A 22,784-nucleotide genomic window follows, 5' to 3' on the forward strand; every position below is an offset into this window, starting at 1 on the left:
GTTTAAGCGCTAAAGCGGGGTTTTGTAATAAGCATGGCAATTAGAGCGGCAATAATCATGGTAATAAACATAATAATATGAGAGGTTATAACCACTGTAATATTTAAAATACAAAGAATCCCCCCGCCTCGGGCCCCCCTCTCCTCTTTGGCCATACCATTTTGGACTCTCTATCTCTCTACAAAATGCGGTATAAGGTTGTGTTAAACGTTTTGAGATTTTCATTGTGTAATCCAAAAAAAATGCATTTGAAAACCTTATCATCCAAATCTTTGCATTGCGTTTGTGGCATCAAAGCATAAGCTAAACAACCAAAAATGTGTATGTGAGCAATAGATGGCTTATTATCGTGCCATGCTTCATAAGAAGTTACAAAATGCAAGGCTTTGGTAAGACACATGTTAAGTACATAAATAGCACACATGACAGCCTCAAGCCAAAATAGATGTGGTAAATCTTGACTCTTGGCCATCCATCGTGTCATCGCCGGAAGCGACATGTTTTTTCTTTCAACAACACCATTTTATGGTGGTGTATATGGCATTGTACATTGGTGTTTTATCCCATGACTAGCCAAAAATGCATTGCATTCATGAGACATATACTCCTCCCCTCAATATGAATAGAGGGTGCCCACATTTTTAGCCATAACTAGAAATTGCTTGAAGCACATGAATACTTCGGACTTAGCTTTAAGTGGATACACCCATGCATGCATGGAGTAATCATCAATGGAATTCACAAAGCACAGGTAATTATCCAAGGATGGACTTCGGATAGGCCCACAAATATGATTATGCAAAAGTTGCAAATTGCATGTAGCCCTTGCTGAACCATACTTTGGAAACTCTGAACGTTGCATTTTACCCAAAATACAGCCTTTACAAACATGCTAAGATGGTGCTTCAAGAGGCAGCAAAGAAGCGACCATATTAGATTTTTGTAAATGCAACAAACTAGAAAGATTCAAATGCCCAAAACGTGCATGCCAAAGTTTGGCATCTGAAACAAATTTTGAATCCAAAATTGCAGTTGCAAAATTTTGCCCACACTTATCATACAAAGTGAGCTTATACAACCCAAGGCACAAAATGTTGCATGCAACATTTCATCACCAAAACAGAGATCCTGAACTGTACATTTGTCATCCACAAATTTGCTCAAAAATTGACAACAAGACCAAGTCTTGCAAGTACAAATACAGAACAAAGATTCTTTTTAATCCCAAGTATATAAAGTGCATCAACAAGTGTGAAAGAACTACCATTTGCAATAGTCGGCACAATCTTTCCAAGTCTCTTGATCGGATAAGAGGAATTGTTAGCACAAGTGAGTGTATTACCATGAGAGACAGTCTTGACAGAGCCAAACAAACCATGATGCAAAGTAATGTGCTTTGTAGAACCACTATCAAAGTAACAAATGTGTGACTCTGCAACAACTGACTGATTTTGCACTAAATGCCCACTTTGCATCTACATCAACATCACAATCTTCATTTACAGAATATTTTACAATAGCTACATTGATAGTAGATCCATCCTCTTCTTCTCGGCCTTCAACTTAGGACATTGCTTTATCAAGTGATCATTAGCCTTGCAATAATGGAAACCTATCTTCTTCTTGCCTTTTTCACCAGAATTCCCAGATGAGTTTCTACAAGCAAAAGCACTAGACATAGGTGATTTTCTACTCACAGAAGAGCCACGAAAAGTGGTTGCATTTCTATTACCACCTCCTCTTTGAGCAACAACAAAAGCCTATTCAATCGCACACTGTTTATTTATGCTCTTTCTTGAAAACTCCTGTAACAACAATGTGCATAATGCCAATCAAACTTGACATTATGAGGGTTTCCTTGGGTCATAAGTCTCCAAGTACTAGCAAAAGTTTGGTAAGAGTTTAGCAATGCATCGAGAACAATCTACACAAGTGAACTGTCAGAAATAACTTCACATATAGAAATGAGTTGCTCGTTGTTATCCTTAATATCAACAAGAAAAGTTCCCATGTCATTTTCCGCTTGCATAATCTTTGACTCCAGCTCTTTACATAGCAATGCAATTTTAGCATCATTGTTGCGACTTGCATAAAGATCAGTCAGAGTATCCCAAGCCTGTTTTGTTGATTTTGTTGAGTGAATGTGATGAGTAATAGTGTGCTTCATAGATAATGTAATCATTGCATGAGCCTGTGCATATCTAACATCCCAACAAGATTTCTCAACTCTAGGAAAATTATCTCTAGCAGCAACAGACCTCTTCGAACCTGCAACATCCTCAACAGAGCATGTATCTATAGAAGGCGGACGTACATCAATGTCTTTCATAGCATTCAAGATGCCCTTTGAGCCAAGGACATGTGTCATCATGTAATCCCACATTGAGTAGTTATCCCCATCCAATTTGTCCTTAGCAACAAACATCTTGAAAACATTTGTGTTTTTGCCAGCCATGGCAAGTGACTACATCGGATGTGAAAACTGCTCCGAATGAGGAAAAAAAAGTAGGACTAGCATGTGCTATGTAGCACAATCCAACCAAAACTGTAAAGGACCTATTCAACAAAAAAGCTGACTGATACAAATTCTACTGGAAAAGGATAAAATTGCATGTGCACTATTGCTACCTGTAGTGGAAATGGAGGCCGAAATGAGCCCGAATCAAAATTTTGAGCACACCAAGCTCTACGAGTCTACCTGAAGTATTATTCGACATGTTAATATTCATTAAAGCTCACCCAATTCAAAGAAAGTGAGCAAGGGGTGCTGGTGATGCTTGCAATTATGCCTAGAAGGATGGAACTTGCTTGAATAAGGAGGGGTGCAAGGATGTGCACACAACTTGGAGAAGATAAAGAATCTCAAGGCACATAATAGAGAATATGTAGCTTAATGTGCAAGTAGCCTAAGAAAAGTTAGCTCTAGTATGGGCTTATATACAATGCAAGGGGGAACCTCCTAGTGAGGGAAAAAGTGCCCGGGCGGCCTAAGTGTGTTCACACACATCGTTACCACACAAGGAGGTCTTACAAAAGATCTCACATGGGTGACAGAATCCATGAGATGAAATTGGGAGTCAAGGGCTTTGCTACTCAGGAGAACTGTGTGTAGCAAAGCTAAGGCATGTTGGTTCTTTGGGCAAGGACATGGTCAAAGAAGAGGTGTTAGATAGATTCCTAATGGCCTATGAACTTTGAGAATAGCGGAATTAAGAGAATTAGAGTGAGAATTTTTGTTAGACTACTTTGAGAACATAGAGGGTGAACTTAATTAGTGGTAGAAACATAACCATAGTACTTAATTAACTTGGCATGAACAATACTTTTGAAAGAGAGAGATTTTTGAGAACATGACAACAGTTGAGGACCGGATTTATGTGGAGCCGGTCCCCCCTCCAATAGGCTTTTGTATTATAGATTCTCCCATCAAGAGAGACTTGGTACAATACAATCTTTGTGTTCCTTGTGACCTAGGTGATGCAATAATGATGGAAAGCTTCATGCATCATGAGCATAACATAGAATTTGTAAAAAGCATTAACCATCCCCAACCTCAGTCCCCAAGGCCTTAAACACCTTCAAAGGTGGAGAGAGCTAGCGGGGAATGAGGATAGGGAAGAGGAAGAAAAAACATTCATAGAAAAAAGAAATAGTTCCTCACGTATCATCACTCTTCTTGCTAGCATACATAATAGCATAGTAATGAAGATGGAGAAGATGGAAAGCTTAAGCATTGGAGCATGGCTCTTGGTTGGATTTGCATTCCATAGTCAAGAGTGTTGGTGTAGGCTCTCAACTTCTCTACTAGCCTGGAGAAGGAAATGGATCTCTTGCACTTTGCACCTCACACAATGAGAGTGTGTGTGTGTGGGTGGGAGAGTATACGCCCCAAGATAGCCCCCTCCTTGCTTTGGTCAACCCCCTCTTCTAGCACTAGCTGGAACTGGATTGGACCTCCTCAAGCTTGGCCAATCACATGCTTAGTGCATATCAAGCAACAAGGGTAGCCTTGGAACAAGTATCCCCCTTTTAAAGAGAGGACTTGATAAATGCATAAACATTCAATTAAATTAACTAAATTATCATTGGACCCCTTGAGAATCCAACCAATAGGCTTTATGCGCACTATGAGGGCAACATGAAGAGGAGCTTGACAAGTGTCCTATTTTCTTTCTTTGTACCAAGCTTGCCTTGTGTGAGGGTGAGTGTGTTCTCTCTCTAGCTCCTACAAAGAGGGGTTCGCCCCCTCATGAGTAGGGATGTGCTTTGACTTTTTGGACACCTCAACCCCTCAATCACCTTAGTCATGGAGCACCTTAGTCATTAGGCACCTCAAGCACCTTAAGCACCTTAGTCAGCAAGCACCTCAAGCACCTTAGTTAAGCAAGCACGACAAGAACCTCAAGCTTGGGCCAGGTTCCCACCTCAAGCACAACCCTAGCTTCCTAAGGTCAAAGGGCTTTTTAACACTAACCATTGGACATCTTTAATGAAGCTAACCCTAAGTTCTTTAGGCTCCGGTGGTTAGCCTTGCTCTTTGATAGGCCATCTCTCATTTGGGCCCCATTACCATTGGCCCCGTGTTGAGATAGACCTATAAGCACATGTCTATATCCTAACCCTTGTTCTCGTTTATTCTCCCACATTAAATGATCAGTTTAATATGAGAAAACAATTTAGGTTGGTTAGGTATTAGATTTTATGACATTACCTCTCTCTTGAAATCATAGTCATCCTCGACTATGAGGTAGAAGAGATAAGGTTAGTCAATGTTTCTCAGCGGGTAGAGGATCCCTTTTAACCCTACGACATCATTCTAAGATGGATGAATAATCCATTTGGTTCTTGGGAGACATAGTTTCCGCAATCATATCTGCTCTTTAGTCCATTTCATTCTCCCAAAGTAGAGTGACAATGTCTACTTGGTGTTTGAGAGACGTCGTCATCACAAACATGATTCTAAGCATGCATACTATTTAAATTTGTGCACAATAAAAATAGAATTAGTCTTATAAAACAAAAACATTGATCATTTAGAAGAAACATGTACATTTGCTTACTCTAATATAACATTGTAAGCATTGACAAGGTTCATACTATCCTTAAGTTGTATCCTTGCATCCATCTAGCATCTAGCATTGTAAGCATTGACAAGGTTCATACTATCCTTAAGTTGTATTCCTTGCATCCATCTAACATCTTCAAAAGGATGATTTTTGAACTTAATAAGATACCATCAAATAATCTTACCATGTCGTAGTACCTTGTCTTCATGCCGAAGGATAGCTTCGGGTTGTAGCACCTCTTCTTGGTCTTCGATTTTGGGAGGGTCTTCAAGAATTGGTTCACTTGGTGGCTCTCCTTTGTAGGCTTAAGTAGGCTCACATGAAAAGCATTGTGTATGAGCCAATGGTTGGTCAGCTTGAGTTGATAAGCCATCTCATTGATTGGCTTCAAGATTTGAAAAGGACCTAGTATCTTTTTGCTAGTTTAGCATAATACTTTTAATGGCCCGTAGGATTTTTGCCCGTCATTTGCCTCAATCAAGCCTTGGGAAACCTAAATAAGACCCAATCATTTTATTTGAGTGTTAGGCCCTTCTGTGCTTGTCAGGTTTTTAAGCTCCATTAGCTAGCCTTGCTCTTTGTGACAAATCATCTCTCATTTGGACCCCTTTAATCTTGATCCCATGTTGAGATGGATGCATAAGCACATGTCTATATTCTAAACTTTTTTCCCGTTTATTCTCACATTAAATGATTAGTTTAATATGAGAAATCATTTAGGTTGGTTAGATATTAGATTTTATGACATATTGCATCGCAAGCAAAGCTAAAGCTTGTTGGTTCTTTGGGTAGAGGCGGTCAAAGAATAGGTATTTGATAGATTCCACCTAAAGATTGCATCTCAAGCATATGCTTACATTGATTCCAAGCTTGTGGGTTTTGCTTCCCAATCTTCAGCTCTACTGTTCAATTTTAGCCCTACTAGCTACTTGTGCAATGGTTGACTTGCAATGTGTGTGTGTGTGTGTGTGTGTGTGTGTGTGTGTGTGTGTGTGTGTGTGTGTGTGTGTGTGTGTGTGTGTGTGTGTGTGTGTGTGTGTGTGTGTGTGTGTGTGTGTGTGTGTGTGTGTGTGTGTGTGTGTGTGTGTGTGTGTGTGTGTGTGTGTGTGTGTGTGTGTACACATTGTAGACACACCACACACAATCAATTTTCTGCTCGATTCACTGCTACTCGGCACCCAAATGCCCTTTCTCCCCAAGCTCTCCTCTACTTGCTTCCCTGTAGAGATCCAAGATCCTCTCAAGATTTGAATACCAATTCCATGGTACCTATTTTGAAGGCAGATGTTTGTTTTGAACACATGTCATATTATTGAGTACGCATTATTTACTCGATGCTCTCAACTGAGTACTAATCGCTAGCTATAATTATATAATTACAGCGCTTTTCGCAACTAAATCGTTCAAAAGAACAAGGAACGTCAAAGAAAAGAAGTCAAGTTTTTACATATGAGGAACCTAGGCATCGAAGCCTCTTGAGAAGAGCTTGTATTATGAGCCCTTTAATTGGGAGCACTACCAAAAGAATGACCACCCAACCATAGGAATCCCTCTTATTAAGATTGGGCCTTGGCCATTCACAGTTGGCCAACGGGCATTGGCCAAGCATGTGGTGTGTCGGGCTACACACTTCTTGGTCATACCAAGCCTTCTAACATCCTATGTAGCCACCTAGCCCCAATCTGGACTCCACCCCCTAGCTCTACATGAGCAGTCTACACTAAGCACCCCCTATGCGCGTGCCATGTGTTCTCCATGGCCTAGATGTTATAGATGGTGTGACACCTTGCAACTGTGTGTACATCTAGATTCTATAGATGATGTGACACCTTGAATAATCTTCATAAGTAGAAGATTCAATGGAGCTTCTACACCTATGTATCCCACAATAGAAAAAATCATAGAGCAAGGGGGCAGATTATACTTCTTAGCAATAAAATCCTTAGATATGGGTGAGTTATCCTTAAAGAAATGTTTCTAACATTTGATCCCCTTCTTGAAACAATTGGGAGCTCTTTTGGAAAAGTTCAAATCTTCCCTTTTAAGGTGAAGTCCACACCAGATTGAATCATGCAGTAGGTATTCTCTAGAAGTTTTGATGGCCAAGGGAGGCCTCCACTTTGACTTTAGTGTGAACCAAGCATTCCATAAACTATATACCAAAGCTGATCCAAGTTAATAGGTGCAATAAGAAGATCTTTGAGGTCAAATCCTCTAGGCTTTATAGCCTTGTAGAGAGAATTTGTTAGTATCTCTTTTGAGTACCAGAGCTACTAATCATCAAAGGTGATTGATCTGAGAATCCGTTTGGATACAAGGTTAAAAGACTGGTTTTCCAAGTTGAGGATTCCCAATCTCCCATCACTTTTGTGAGTTGAGATATGAGTATAGTAGATGTCCCAAGAAACTTTTGTTGTTCAATCCCATTGGTGATCTCCTAGCAAGTAGATGAGTGGGGTCACATCAATTGAAGCTTCCAAATGATGATAAAAAATAAACTTGTGATAGGAGGTAAAAGGGTTTGGTTGACTTGCGCTTGCAAGTCATCCCCAATTTAGAAAGCCTTCTATAAATGTAGAGGGTGGTTCAAAGACCCTCTATACTAAAGATTCTTCCAAGATGTGCACCATATATAATGCGATGATGGAGGCCTATGAGACTATATTTCATAACTTGGACGGTCCCCTAAAGACACTATTATTGGGTCTATGTGATGGTGCTCCTACAAGAGCACAAAAAGTTCTTAATGGGGATTTTCTTCAAAATCTCTTCACTTGTAGCGCATTGATTGATTGCCTGATATGCCCAACATGACTGTGGAAAAAAATATATGGGCTATTCTAACCGAATGCAAAGGGAAGGCCTTTCTTCTAGATGCAATCACCTATGCTTGCACCTTGAAGGTTTGTGGCCTTCTGCCAGACCTTCACATGGGTGAAAGAATTCATGGTGAGATTGGTAGTCATCAAGAGAAGCATGTTATGCTTATTGGTGCATTGGTCTTGAGTGAAAGAGTTAACGATGAGATTTCTAGTGTGGAGAAACATGTTATGCTTGGTGATGCATTGGTCTTGGGTTAATGAGTTCATAATGAGATTCCTAGTCATGAGAAATATGTTATGTTTGGTCACTTGTGGTGTGTTGGTCAACGTGTATGCCAAATAGTGTAGTGCCCTTATAAAGCACAAAAGGGTCTTTATGAGATTTTTGTCCAGGATGTCTTTTTGCTTAATAATCTATGTTTTTTTAGATGATACTTTACATAGGAAGTGTTTCTCCTGGAAGGAGCTCATAGCTAGTTAAATGACCAAAGACACACTTACCTAGTGATGGAAATGGTGTACACTATGACCCAAATTTGTGATGTGGGTGAAGAAAGAAGCATAGATATTGCAATAGACTATGGTCAATGCATAGCTTCAAGAAAGACAATAAATGATAACAAAAGATGTCCCATAGATTACTAAAATCGAGGCAAATTGATTACAACTCAAATAGAAGTTTTAGTGATAATGCAACCCAGGGGGTGCATCCCCCAACTATCCCCTTCAATGCCAAACTCTATTGACTTGTCTTATTGTGAGGGAGTGATGAGGTTTTACTAAAAGAGGCCAATTTACAACATCTCACTCAGAGAGGATGATGTAACCTTTAACATCTTTCTTTGTACCTCTTTTACATAACTAGACTTGAAAAAAAATTAAAGAGATCATTGGCATTAAAAACTCACCTGCCAACCTATTCATTCCCCTTTGAGAACTTCTTGTCCTTGTTCATACTTTGGCTACTCTCCCTTGGGGATAATCCTCGAGCTCAACCTTGGCATCCAAAACCCTAGCTACCATTAATGCTAGATCATGGATTATCAACTTGACCACCTTGGTTGAGTCCTTTGATTTGTGACAATTTCTCTTGTCTTCTAAAATTATCCCCCCTTCACTAAGACCATTGTCCTCAGCAATTAATGAGGGAAACTATTTGCAAACAAAAGTTTTCTGGTTCCATGGGAGATAGACTAGAAACTCTTGGATGACATGATTCCTCAATTATTATTTTTTTGTTCCATTTCCTATCTGGTATCTTCTGTAATTAATTTGTGTAATTTTTTATTGATAAAATAACTATTGCACTAACTAACCAATTCCACTAATGATCAACAAGATTCGATTTTATGAGGTCCCCCCTATCCCAAAAGGACTTTTCCATTTATGAATAGAAAAATTACAATTGTATGCATAGGAAACACTAAATTATGTTATGTGAAGGCTTAGGACTTCAAAAGGACTCCTGTTTATGATTGGCTAGGCATGGAGGGGTCCAATGAGCTTCAAGCATGAGCTACAACGGGCGGTCCACCAAAGCTAGTAGGGGGCTTGCTTAGGGGGTATACTCTCTCACACACACACTCATTTTTTGAAGTGCAAAGTGCAAGAGCTCCCTCTCCTTCTTCAAGAAAGTAGCAAGTTATAGGCAACCCTGCTTTGCAAGCCGAAGTTACTCAACAACTTTGCCGAGGAGAGAGAGCTTAGGAGGCCTCTTGAAGAGACCCCCAAAAGAAGACTCTCCCCCATACGAGAGGAGGAATCCAAAAGGGAAGAGAGGAAACAAAGGAAGAAAAGGGCTAGAAAGAGGTCCCCCTTTTCTCCTTCTTCTTCACCTTCCTCCTCTTTCGACAAAAGCTATGGCTATTCTCCTAGAGAATACAAGAGGGGAGGACATCGTAAATGATACCCTGTATAGCGAAGGTCACAAAAGCTAAAGAAGTTCAAGGGGGAGGAAAGAGTATTTCTTTTCTAACATATGATGGCACCTTTGGTGCTACCGACAAATTGATGGCCTTCATCCAGCAATTTGATGCGGCCTTTGGAGACAAGGGCTTCATAGAGTCCTCCAAGCTATGCCATGTAGCTATGCACTCCCAAAAATCAGCTCGTCAATGGTGGGCTAGCGTGGCAATGGTAAAGCCCCAAAGACATGGAAAACTATACGAGTTTCCATCATGAGGCAATTCCTTGCAAGCGATGCAAAGGATAAAGTGCTCACTAAATGGTACAGCTTGAAGCTTCTCTCTCATGAGTCTATCCACAAGTATGTAGACAGTTTTGGGATTTACATCTCAAGGCTACTGTCTTCCAAAAGATAGACTTTGCTAAGCAAAATCATCAATTCTGTGCGGGATTACTTGAAGAGATGGCCAAATACATCAACTCTCAACGGCCTAGTTCTATCATCGAAGTAATCCATCACACCATGGTTGCTTCACGCATCAATTTCCATCAAGGGGCTAGACGAAATGTCAAGCCCATGGAAAACAAAGACAAAAATGATGCAAAGGGGAAAACCAATGCTCAAAATTGTTCCCAAGGCACTTCCAACAACAATAACAACAATCAGTCCAAGGAGAAGGGAGTTTACAAAGGAAAAAACAAACTCACTCTTGAAGATCTTAAAGCTTTTTGCAAGGACCATAAGTTTTTCAAGTGTGGGGAGCAAGGACATGGCTATCATTCTTGCCCCAAGAAGAATGCTCGCAATGAGACTCCTAGGGCTTCCACCATCGAAGCTCCAAGAGAGGATGCTCATTGAAAAGGATCAACAGTTTCATATGCTTGGGGAAAGGTAAGAGAGCATGATTCCTTCATCTTGTTTGACCCTGGCTCTACTCACAACTTCATATCAATGGAGTTGGCCACCAAGTTGGGCATTCAAGCTTTTGAGATGGGAGATATGGTAATGGTTGACACAGTTTTCAAGGGACAGCAAGCCTCCATTACTCCCTTGATTGGGAAGTTGAGGCTTCATGTCCAAACTATGTCAACAAAGAATACTTTTTCATCTCTCCTCTCCAACATGAGGATGCTATCTTAGGGGCACCATGGTTTGATTGCATGGCTACCAATATGAAGTTCCCTCAAAGGAGAATCTACTTCATCTATAGGGGAAAAAGAACATGTATATAGATGCTAGTGAGCGTGGTCACACTATTCCACTTGTAAATCCTCTTGCTTTTAATAGATCAATGAAGAGCTTAGTTTTTGCATACATGATTTTTGTCAAAGAGTCTCTAAAAAATCCTAATGTTTTATCAAATGTAAATGGTAGGAATCAAGAAGAGTTAGACTTGTCTAATTTTCTAAAAGGATTCCAAGATATATTCACTGATGATATCCCTATGGACTTACCTCCAAAACGAGGGGATGATGACCATCGCATTGAGCTGCTTCCAGGAAGCTAGTAATTTTTTCCTTCAAGAGATTCAATACCTAGGTCATATTATCTCTCAAGATGGTATCCGTATGGATCCATCAAAGTTAGAGGTAATAAAAGCATGGCCTAATCCAAGGAATCTACATAAGATGAGAAGATTTATTTGGTATGTGCGTATACTATAGACACTTCATAGAAAAATTCTCTCAAATAGCAAGACCACTACATGACTTAACTAAGAAGAACGTTAAGTATGTATGGACTGCTAAGGAGCAGAATGCTTTTGATAAGCTCAAAAAAAATCTTACCTCCCAACCAATCCTCATGCTTCCGAATCACTCAAAGCCATTTGAGGTCCAATGTGATGCTTGTGGTGATTGCCTTGGAGTAGTTTTTCTTCAAGAAGGGCATGCCATAGCATATGAGAGCCAAAGGCTCAATACCGATGAACGAGTTTTGGGCATTTATGAGAAAGAGCTTTTAGCTGTTCTACATGGCCTAGACACATGGAAGCACTATTTATTGGGGACTTCATTTATTCTACAAACCGGCCACCAAAGTCTCAAGTATTTCATGATGCAAACCAAGGTTTCCGAAAAACAACATTACTGGTAAGCACAATCAAGTGGCCTATGCACTTACACGATGACCAAAAGTTAATGCGGTGTCTATAGCTACTCACAATGATCTATCCTCTATGATAGATGAGTATGCTACTGGCCCTGACTTTAGAGACATAATGTCAGCCCTTGCTTTGGGAATGAAAGAGGAACCATTCACCTTGCAGGATCGTTATCTTCTCCACGGCAATAGGCTATGTGTTACCCATTCCCTTTGTGAGAGAAAGTTATGTATGAATCCCATGCTCCTCTGTATGCGGGACATAGAGTTATTCAACCTATTCTTCGAGGAGTAGAGACGTATTTCTATTGGCCTACCATGAAAGTGGACATACAAGAGTATGTTTCAAAATGTGTAGTATGCCAAAAGACCAAGTATGATAGAGGGAAGCAACCTGAATTACTCCAGCCATTGCCTATCCCAAATTCACCATGGGAGAGTATATCCATGGGTTTCATCTTTGAATTTCCCAAGTCTATCCATGGGAAAACTGGAATATGGACAATAGCCGACAGGTTTAGCAAGCAAGCACACTTTATTCCTGTCCAAAAGACTATTAAGGCACACCAAATGGCAACTCTCTTCATATCTCATATTTTCAAACACCATGGATTACCAACATCCATCGTGTTAGATAGAGATCCTAGAATGACCAGTAATTTTTGGAAAGGTCTCTTTGAAAATCTAGGAACAAGATTGAATTTCTCTTCGGCCTATCACCCACAACGGGATGGCCAAAGTGAGATAGCCAATCTTACGATACTCGATCTACTCAAGACTTATGTTACCGAAGGAGATCAACCCTCACAATGGAAAAAGTACTTACCTCTTGTAGAGTATGCCTACAATAATATTGTACATATTTCTATGGGAAAAGCACATTTTGAGATCATTGAGGGAATACCTAAACGTCTCTTGCTACTCAAAGTACATGGAAAGATCTTCACCGTCGATGGATATAGCCGTGACCTACAAGAATATTTTCAAAAGATTAAGGAGGCTATATCCATCTCTCAACAAAGTCAAAAAACTGCTCTACTGACAAGCACAGAAGGGCCTTAACGTTCAAAGAAAATGATTGGGTCTTGCTTAAGTTTCCTAAGGCTCGATTGAGGCAAACCATGGGCAAAAATCCTACTGGCCATCAAAAGTATTATGCTAAGCTAGCAAAAAGATACTATGGTCCTTTCCAACTTTTGAAGCCTATCAATGAGACGGCCTACCAACTCAAGTTGCCCAATCATTGGCTCATATACAATGCTTTTCATGTGAGCCTAGTCAAGCCCTACAAAGGAGAGCCACCAAGTGAACCAATTATTGAAAACCCTCTCGAAGTTGAAGACCAAGAAGAGGTGCTACAGCCCAAAGCTATCCTTCGACATGAAGACAAGGTACTACAACATGGTAAGATTATCCAACGGTATCTTATTAAGTTCAAAAATTACCCTTTTGAAGATGCTAGATGGATGCAAGGAATACAGCTTAAGGATAGTATGAACCTTGTCAATGCTTACAATGCTACATTAGAGTAAGCAAATGTACCAATTTCTTTTAAATGACCCATGTTTTTGTCTTATAAGACTAGTTCTCTTTCTAATTGTGCATAAATTAAAATAGTATGCATGCTTAGAATCATGTTTGTGATGACTCCGTCTCTCAAACACTAAGTAGAATTTGTCACTCCACTTTGGGAGAATGAAATGGACTAAAGAGCAGACATGCTTGCAGCAGCTCTGTCTCCCAAGCACCAAATGGATTAGTCATCCATATTAAAAAGATGTCGTAGGGTAAAAAGGGATCCTCTATCCACTAAGTAAGATTGACTAATGACTAAGGCTTTATATCTTCTACCTCATAGTCGAGAACGACAATTATTTCAAGAGAGAGATAACGTCCAAAAATCTAATATCTAACCAACCCAAATGATTTTCTCATATTAAATTGATCATTTAATGTGGGAGAATAAACGGAAACAAGAGTTATATAGACATGTGCTTATAGATCTATCTCAACACGGGGCCAATGGTAAAGGGACCCAAATGAGAGATGGTCTATCAAAGAGCAAGACTAACCAATGGAGCATAAGACCTTAGGGTTAGCTTCATTGAAGACCTCCCATAATTAGTGTAAAAGTCCTTTGACCTTAAGTAAACTAGGGTTGATCTTGAGTGTAAGATCCTCAATTTTTGGGTCTCTTCTGAAAATAAGAAAAATAGCTTGATGCTTGATTTACAATATTGGAAGGTTCTAAAGTAAAAAGCAAGGTCGTTTTCATGTTCTAGTAGGTTAGACGGGCGTTTGGTTCAGTTTTGGAGAGATCCGCTATTTTTAGTTTTTCATGCTTTTTATGCTTTTAGATGCTTTTTTTTTTTTAAGTAAGGTCGGATCCTTAATCTACGTGTTCTAGGGAAGCTATGGTTCAATTTTGTAAAAATCTTCTTTTTTAGCTTTTCATAAATTTTAGTGCTTTTTAGTGAAAAGCGAGTCCGTTCTCTTATTCCAGTGGACGAGGAGAACCCGTGGTTCAAATTTAGAAAAAAATGATTTTCTTTGTTTTTCATGCTATTTTTAGCTTTTCATGCTTTTCGGTGTTTTTGAAAAGCAATGTGCTTTTTATGATGACCTAAACATAAAAATATTAATTTTAGTCTCAGTCGGATTTAAAAATGATCACCCAGAGCAAAAACGGGACCAGACGGGATTTTTATGGGAAATATTTTTATAAAAAGCGATACCGTAAATACGTCGGGATAGTACGAGAAGGTCATATTTATGTCGGGATATTACGGTGCGGCATAGTCTAGCTACAGTTTCCATTAGTTGGCCAGATACTGCTCAGATGGCCAATTTTGCTGTAAAAATTGAATGGTAAGTGGGAGAGTTGACAACCAAAAACTGTGCCATGTTTTTAGAAAAGATTGGAGTCTTTTCCCAAAAATAGGAGGCTATTCCAGGAAAAAATCTAGTGCTACCTGTAGCTTGGGCATCAATCTGAGCAACTGCAGAACCAATAAATTGGCAGAGTGCTCAGTTTTCAGTGTCGTCTGTTGCGTCTACTACCGCAAGGCTATACTATCTATTATACGGAGTGGTGCAAGCTCTTCATCACCATCTCCATAAGCTCTTCTTTTGAGAAGAAGAAGAAAAAAAAGGACACTCTCTCTCTACTTGCTTATTATCTTCTCTCTCGTTTCACGGTGTACGAGCTCTCCGCAAGCTTTGGTGGCGGATACCTCTACATAGCTCTCATCACCGCTCTCTTGAGGCAAAGCAAGAGGCCTTTCGACAGCCCCTAATCGGTTCTAAATCATGATGATAATCTCTAAACTCCATAGCCATCATCTCTCTCTCTCTCTCTCTCTCTCTCTCTCTCTCTCTCTCTCTCTCTCTCTCTCTCTCTCTCTCTCTCTCTCTCTCTCTCTATGTAGTTTTTCTGAGTAGTCACTCTCTCAGTGATTTTTTTCACATACGAGTGCATGTATGGATTAACCAAGTACATACAAAGTTGCCCCATGATTATTTAATCATGTTTAACATGCTGATTTATGCACATGATGCGTTTATGGTCACGTGCGTGCATAAAAGTGCTTTTTGTTTCACGTCAAGGCGGTAGGAACACTGTTTTGGTCATATATCACAAAACACTATGAATCAGTCCGAACCCTTTATGCGAGAGATAAAACATACCATTTAGAACATTTCTCTCCTTGGTGTCATGTGAAAAACATGCACGAGCTAAGAGATATAGTTAAAAAAACAGCTGCTTGTCCACTACACAACCAAAATTTTTGACTCCATGCTCCTCTCGGAGAACCACTATATAGATTCACCGGATGGGCAAACCCACTTAACCAACTGAAAATCTTGATGAAACTTGATGATAAATAAATTTAGGTCTCTGTCATCATCTCGGAAATGCGAGTTATTAAACACTCTATAACTGGTTTTACCTACACGCGTAGGGGTGCTACCAAGGGGGGATACCATATGACGTTGTGAGTTAACCGAGCTGTTTTTATATGTTTTATGATTTGTTTTGGTGAGTTGATTTCAACTATTAGATGGCCATAAACTTATGTGAGAGTATATGGTTAAACATCCCGAACCGCATAGGTAGATATGACTAAAGCGGCTTTCTTTTGGGGTTATCGTTCGTTGTATGAATACCATACGGATGAAGTGATGTGATAGAGTGATAGTCTATATTATGGATCTGAGCTTGATGCATTGGTTTGAGGTCAAATACTTTCAAAAGCATGTTTTTCATACTCCCGAAAATGCCAAAAGTCATTTTTTGCATATGTGTGAAGTTATGGTTTATGGTTGACCTAAAGGTCGGAGCTGCTTTGCATCATGTTTATGGTGATGGAATGTTATCATATGATGTATGGGAACTCATGGATTGATGTGGATGCCTCATATGCATGGTTATGATTGCTTTCCACCTTGCTAGGTCAAAACTAGCAGCTCTATGTGCTAGGGAGGTGAAGTGCAGGTGTGATGCATCAACTTTGCATGGTTGGATGTGGTAAAAATTGGATTTTTATATCATGATTAATTGCTAGTTAGACTTTTTTTATGCATGAAAGAATCACGTCTTAAGGGTCACATGTGTGTAGACTTCGATTGATTGTGCAGGGGATGTGTCAAACTCCAAGTGTGGGAGTTGGTTCAGTGTGATTATGATTCATGGTTAAGGGCTGAGATTCCCTTATGGATTATGGTTGATATTCTATGGCATAAGCCGGTGTGGCTCATGGTTTTTTTCTCTGGATTTGGTTATTCTGCCGAATTTTTGTCAGCCATGTTATCTTTTAAAGTGGTTATGCAAGATTGGTCGTACCTCACCCAAGTTGGGTGGAGTGCTTGCCCGTGTAATGTGATTGCATTATGGTTTATGGTTTTGGGATTGGATCATGAGGTGATTTGGATGGTCAATGGTACACGTGTAAGGGTAGAGACCCTGTACATTCTAACTACTTGGAAAGGATTGTTTGTGCATATGGAAAGTGCTATTGTGATTGGACTCACATGTTATGTTTCTCATGGCAGCGTTGCTACAATACTAGGATCACCTACATCGCTTAGCCTTAGACTAAAGGGTCGTTGACCTGGGGCTTTGCTGGATTGGGGGTGTTGCTTAGGTCTTCTTCTTTTTGTTAGGCTCATCTACACGGTTAGTGCGTTGGGGGTTGAATGACCTGCATGGCTAACGGCATCGGGGATTTTGCCTTGGCTTTGCCTAAACACCCGGTGTTGGGCATCGAAGAGGCGTGGCGCCTAAACATTGTGGATGGGTGGACCGGTCGATCCCTACACACGGTCCTGTGCTCTGCTAGTTATTTTGTCATAATTTTTCTTTTATGTTATGGTATACCCATATTTTTTCATTGTATTTAAACTAGGTTTCCTGTTCCATTTAGATAGGCATTTAAAGATTCTCTGTTGTCATCTTCTCATGTCTTTGTGCACTCTATTTCACCCTTCACTATATTCTCTCTCTCTCTCTCTCTCTCTCTCTCTCTCTCTCTCTCTCTCTCTCTCTCTCTCTCTCTCTCTCTTCCCGTAACGTGGTATACACATATATTCACCCTCCACAATGTTATATTTTTTTTGAGTACGCTTTTATTGATAACACCCATTCAGGGGTAGCACTAGTCGCTAGGTACCTTTGGATGCACTCCGACTCGTGGCCTAAACTCCATGCTTGGCCGCGGGCTGAGAACTCCTCCCCTATGCAAATGCTTCTGCAACTCTGATGTATATCAAAAATTGTATAAAAGTGTAAATTGTAAATTTGTTGCATAGACCCCTGAGGAGGGGTATCTCTCACCTGGTATCAGAGCCAATGCTTAAGGTTATAGGGATAGCCTAAATCCTGATACTAGTCGGGTTAGTTATACATCATGCACACATTCATGCATGCTATTTGAGAAAAAGATATTGTATTCATGATGCATCTATGAATGACATTGGTTGGTGGTACTTGTTTGACTTGTCTTCTTGAGTGGGAGTGTTGATTTGAGTTATGCTTGATGTGTTCAAACAACGTTGTTGTAATATCTTTGAATGTTTGTAGTAACAAAATGGCTCCCAGAGTGACGTCTGAATGCTTTAGCTAGGGGAATGAGGTTTTGGCCCATAGTGTCCAACAATATAGCGACACGAGTGTCCAGGGATGAACGAAATCTCTTTTACTTAGAAATTGGGACCAAAGTATTTGGCATACAAGGGAGCACAACTTTTTGAAAGAGTGTTGCTTGTAGTTACCTTACCTGGCCGTCACCAAGAACCCTTTTCGTCAATTATTCATATATATTGACGACAGTCCAAGAGATTGGTTTGCCAACCTTAGACTACTTCAACTCACTATATGGCTAGGCCTAGAAGACATGTTCTACTGCTTGGCGATGCGTTCCCAAATGTTAAGAATTGCCAAATTTGTTGAGAAGTTTGAAGCTCTTGCAGCTATCATAGAAAAAGAAAAGTTGGAAGATAACTACAGACCACGTTATTGCGTGGGAGATCTCAAAGAATATCCTGTTATGAGAGTTAAAAGAATATTTTGAGAATTAGCTCCAAGACACCCATAATATTGTAATGAGATAATAAAAAAAAAAATTGATGAATAAAAGAAGCGTAGACTTAGTTTTGGTTCACATGTGTACTAAGTTTTCTCTCTCTCTCACTGTCTTGTTTTAGATGGATGTTCTTAATTGTCTAGATGAACTCCCAAGTGACTTTGCACAAAGAGTCTTTTTTAGTTATGAGGTTGAATTTAGTCTCCATTGGTAAATTGAAGTGGTTCGAGTTTCAAAAGGGACTAGAGATTACCTTGTACCCAGAAGGCGATGTTAAAGTGCAAAGATTGTTAAGTATAGAGCCTGATTCAATTTTTTGTATTAAAAACACATATTTGTAAGGCCCCCATTATGAGGAGAAGCCATCGTGCGTGAAGAAAAATCACTTGCTGAAAAACAAAATCACTCATCGGAAACCAAAAATTTCACGGCCATTCGCAGGAATGTGCCTTTTTGTCAGAATATTATGGTTGGACGGCGACCGGAAAGTGGTCAAAAAATGTCCGGTCGTTTGCCCAGTAGTCAATGGCTGTGGCCGGTGGTCGGAAGTCAATGGCCGGTGGCCAAATTCAATGGTCGGTGGCCAATTTCAAAGGAGGACTTGTCTTCTCAAGGGAGGCCACACATGGGCGGATTGGAGGGTCTGATTTGGACTTATCTACACAAGGGCGGCTACACATGGCTGCCTCTCATGAGAGAGCGCAACCCTTTTGGACAATAAAAGGAGGCCATTTCTACACACATTTCACAGTGTGAAGTTGATGCAACAAGGTGGGTGTGAGGTGGTGAGAGTGAAGCAAGACGGGAGCTCTATTAAGGTTATAATCCCTTTGTAACCTACTTCTTGTTTGAAGTACTAAAGCCATTAAGTGGCTGCTTTCCCGTGGATGTAGCCCAAATTGGGTGATGCACGTATATCTTGTGTACTCACTCTCTCTCTCTCTCTCTCTCTCTCTCTCTCTCTCTCTCTCTCTCTCTCTCTCTCTCTCTCTCTCTCTCTACTCTATAATCTCTTGTGTGTGAAAATTATCTCTCTTCATTAAGTAATCTACTCGATTATCTACTTACCTATGTCATATTTCCTAAAATAATTGGTATAAGAGCAAGGTTTGCTCATAGGTAAATTATCTCAAGGAAAGGATTCCTTGAATTGAGTGGGAGTAATGGCAGGGGAAGGGAAGCTCAAGATCGAGAAGTGTAACAGCAAAAACTATCAACATTGGAAGATGCAGATTGAAGACTATCTCTACCAGAATGACCTCTATTTTCCACTAGGCGATCTTGCAAAGAAGCCCGCAACGGTGGTAGATGAAGCATGGATTTTCCTTGATTGAAAGGCACTAGGAATAATGCAGTTAAGCTTGGTGTCAACCATGGCCTTCAACGTGCCGGAGATGAAGACCACGGAGGACTTGATGAAGTCACTTGACGACTTCTACGAGAAACCATCGGCATCCAATAAGGTATTTCTCATGAAGTCCTTGTTCAATCTAAAGATGGCAGAGAATGGTTCAGTTGCAGAACACCTAAATGACTTTAACACCAACATAAGTCAACTTCGATCGCTGAAAATAAATTTCAATGACAAAGAGTGAGCTCTCCTTATACTATCGTCTCTATCGGATAGTTGGGACAGCCTTGTGATGGTTGTAAGTAATCCTATTTCTAGCACAAATACTCTTAAGTTTGATGATATTGTGGGTGTTCTCCTAAGCGAGGAAATGCAAAGGAGAAGCATAGGAGAATCATCAAGTGTTGCACTATCAGTGGAAACAAGAGGAAAGCCTAAGGAGAATTCAAAAACCAAAAGGGTCGTGATCACTCAAGACGGAGCAAGCCACGCACAAAGTCAATTCTTGAATGTTGGAACTACGGCAAGAAGGGCCACGTCAAGAAGGATTTCTGGTCCAAGAAGAAGAAGGAGTCAAAGTCTCAAGACAAAATGACAACATCGGAGGCCAATGTGGCAGGTAAAGTAGAGCAAGATGCTCTAATTCTCTCATTAGACAATGCATCTAATTCCTGGATAGTAGATTTTGGGGCTTCATTCCATGCGACACCACACAAGCAACATTTCCAAGATTACACCAAAGGTAATTTTGGGTATGTATACTTGGGAGATGATGGAGCTTGTGAAATTGTCGGCAAAGGTACAGTTTGTGTCAAAACTGCTAACGAAAATGAATGGAAGCTTAAAGATGTTAGGCATGTTCCTTTTCTTCGCAAAATTTGATCTGTATAGGACAATTGGACGATGAAGGTCACAACATTGCATTCGGAAGCAAACGATGGAAGATATCAAAGGGATCTTTGGTGGTTGCCAAGGGAGAAAAGGTTGGTACACTTTACTTGTGTACTGTTAGCATGCAATCTTCAACTTGTGCAATAGCTATGGCAATTGACAATGCGGTGTGGTACTATTGGCTTGGGCATATGAGTGCTAAAGGAATGCAAATCCTTCAAACAAAGAAGCTTCCACCAGGTTTGAAAGAAGTGGAGTTAGAGTTTTGTGAAGATTGCGTTTATGGTAAACAAAAGAGGGTAAAATTTCAAAAATCACGAACTGAAAGAAAAAATAAAAAACTTGAGTGGGTTCATTTGGATGTTTGGGGTCCTGCAAGTACACCATCACTTGGTAGCTCATTGTATTATATAACATTCATAGACGATGTGACTAGGAAAACATGGGTTTATGTCATGAAGAATAAATCCGATGCATTTTCCATATTTCAAAGGTGGAAAGCCTTTGTGGAGAATGAAGTAGGTACCAAAGGTTAAATGCCTCAGATCCGACAATGGAGGTGAATATTGCAGCCAAGCTTTTGAAAGCTTTTGTGCTAGTAATGGCATTTGGAGGCAAAATACAACCCCAAGGACACCTCAACAAAATGGGATTTCAAAAAGGATGAATAGGAAAATCATGGAGCGAGCACGAAACCTACGGCTACATGCAGGCCTACATCTTGATCTTTGGGCGGTAGCTATAAGTATGTATGTGTACTTAATCAACCGGTCACCCTCAAATGCATTGGATGGGGGAGATCCAGAAGAGACATGGACAGGTAAACCAGTGAATTATGAATTTCTCAAAGTGTTTGGGTGTGAGGCTTTCATGCACATAGATAGAAGCCTAAGATGAAAGCTAGACACAAAGTCCAAAAAGTATTTCTTCATTGGCTATCTTTGGGTATCATTTATGGAATGCTGAAGATGGTAAAATCTTTAGGAGTAGCGATGTAATTTTTAACAAACAAAATATGACAAAGATTACTTGGAAAGAAGACAAACAAAAGAAACAGGTGATGAGTACATGGAGCTTGAGGACGGGAAGACTCAAGGACTGCAAACGATGACAATGTGCAACAATGTCAACCAAATGAGGAGCCTCAACCTATTCCCCAAAGATTTACAAGAGCAAGTAGACCTCCAAATAGGTTCGTTCCTTCCTTCAACCATCTCTTGATCTCAGATTTTGGAGAACCAGAATCATACGAAGAAGCTATGCAACACGAATCCAAAGAAGAATGGATGAAGAGCATGCAAGTGGATATGGACTCATTACATCGCAACCAAACATGGGAGTTGGTTGAGTTGCCTAAAGGTAAGCGGGCACTTCATAACAAATGGGTGAATAAGTTGAAGGAAGAAGAAGGTGGGAAGAAAAGACGCAAGTCTAGGCTTGTGGTTAAAGGGTTTTCTCAAAAGAAAGGTATTGACTTCAATGAAATATTTTCGCCTATTGTAAAAATGTACTCAATTATGCTTGTCTTAAGCCTTGTGGCTGCTCATGATCTAAATCTTGAGCAAATGGATATAAATACAACACTCCCTCACGGTGACTTAGAGGAGGAGATTTACATGCTTCAACCAAAGGGGTATGAAGTAAAAGGTAAGGAGAAAATGGTTTGCAGATTAAAGAAGAGCTTGTATGATTTAAAGCAAGTATCAAGACATTGGTACTTGAAGTTCAATCGATGGATGTTGGACCATGGATTCACAAGATGCAACTCATATCACTGCGTCTACATGAAGAATTTGGGAGATGGGAAGTTCATCATCTTAATGTTGTATGTTGATGACATGCTGATTGCAAGTCCTAACATGCAGGACATCAAATACCTAAAAGAGGAGCTATCTAAATCTTTTTCAATGAAAGATTTAGGTGCTGCAAAGAGGATACTTGGTATGAAGATATCAAGGGACAGGACGAAGAAGACAATAAAGGTATCTCCGGAGGATTACATCAAGAAGGTACTAGAAAGGTTTGCAATGCAAAATGCAAAAACGGTTTCTACACCTTTGGCTAGTC

The sequence above is a fragment of the Adiantum capillus-veneris genome, chromosome 13 (genome assembly GCF_014529385.1).
Source record: "Adiantum capillus-veneris isolate H3 chromosome 13, ASM1452938v2, whole genome shotgun sequence".
NCBI lineage: Eukaryota > Viridiplantae > Streptophyta > Polypodiopsida > Polypodiales > Pteridaceae > Adiantum > Adiantum capillus-veneris.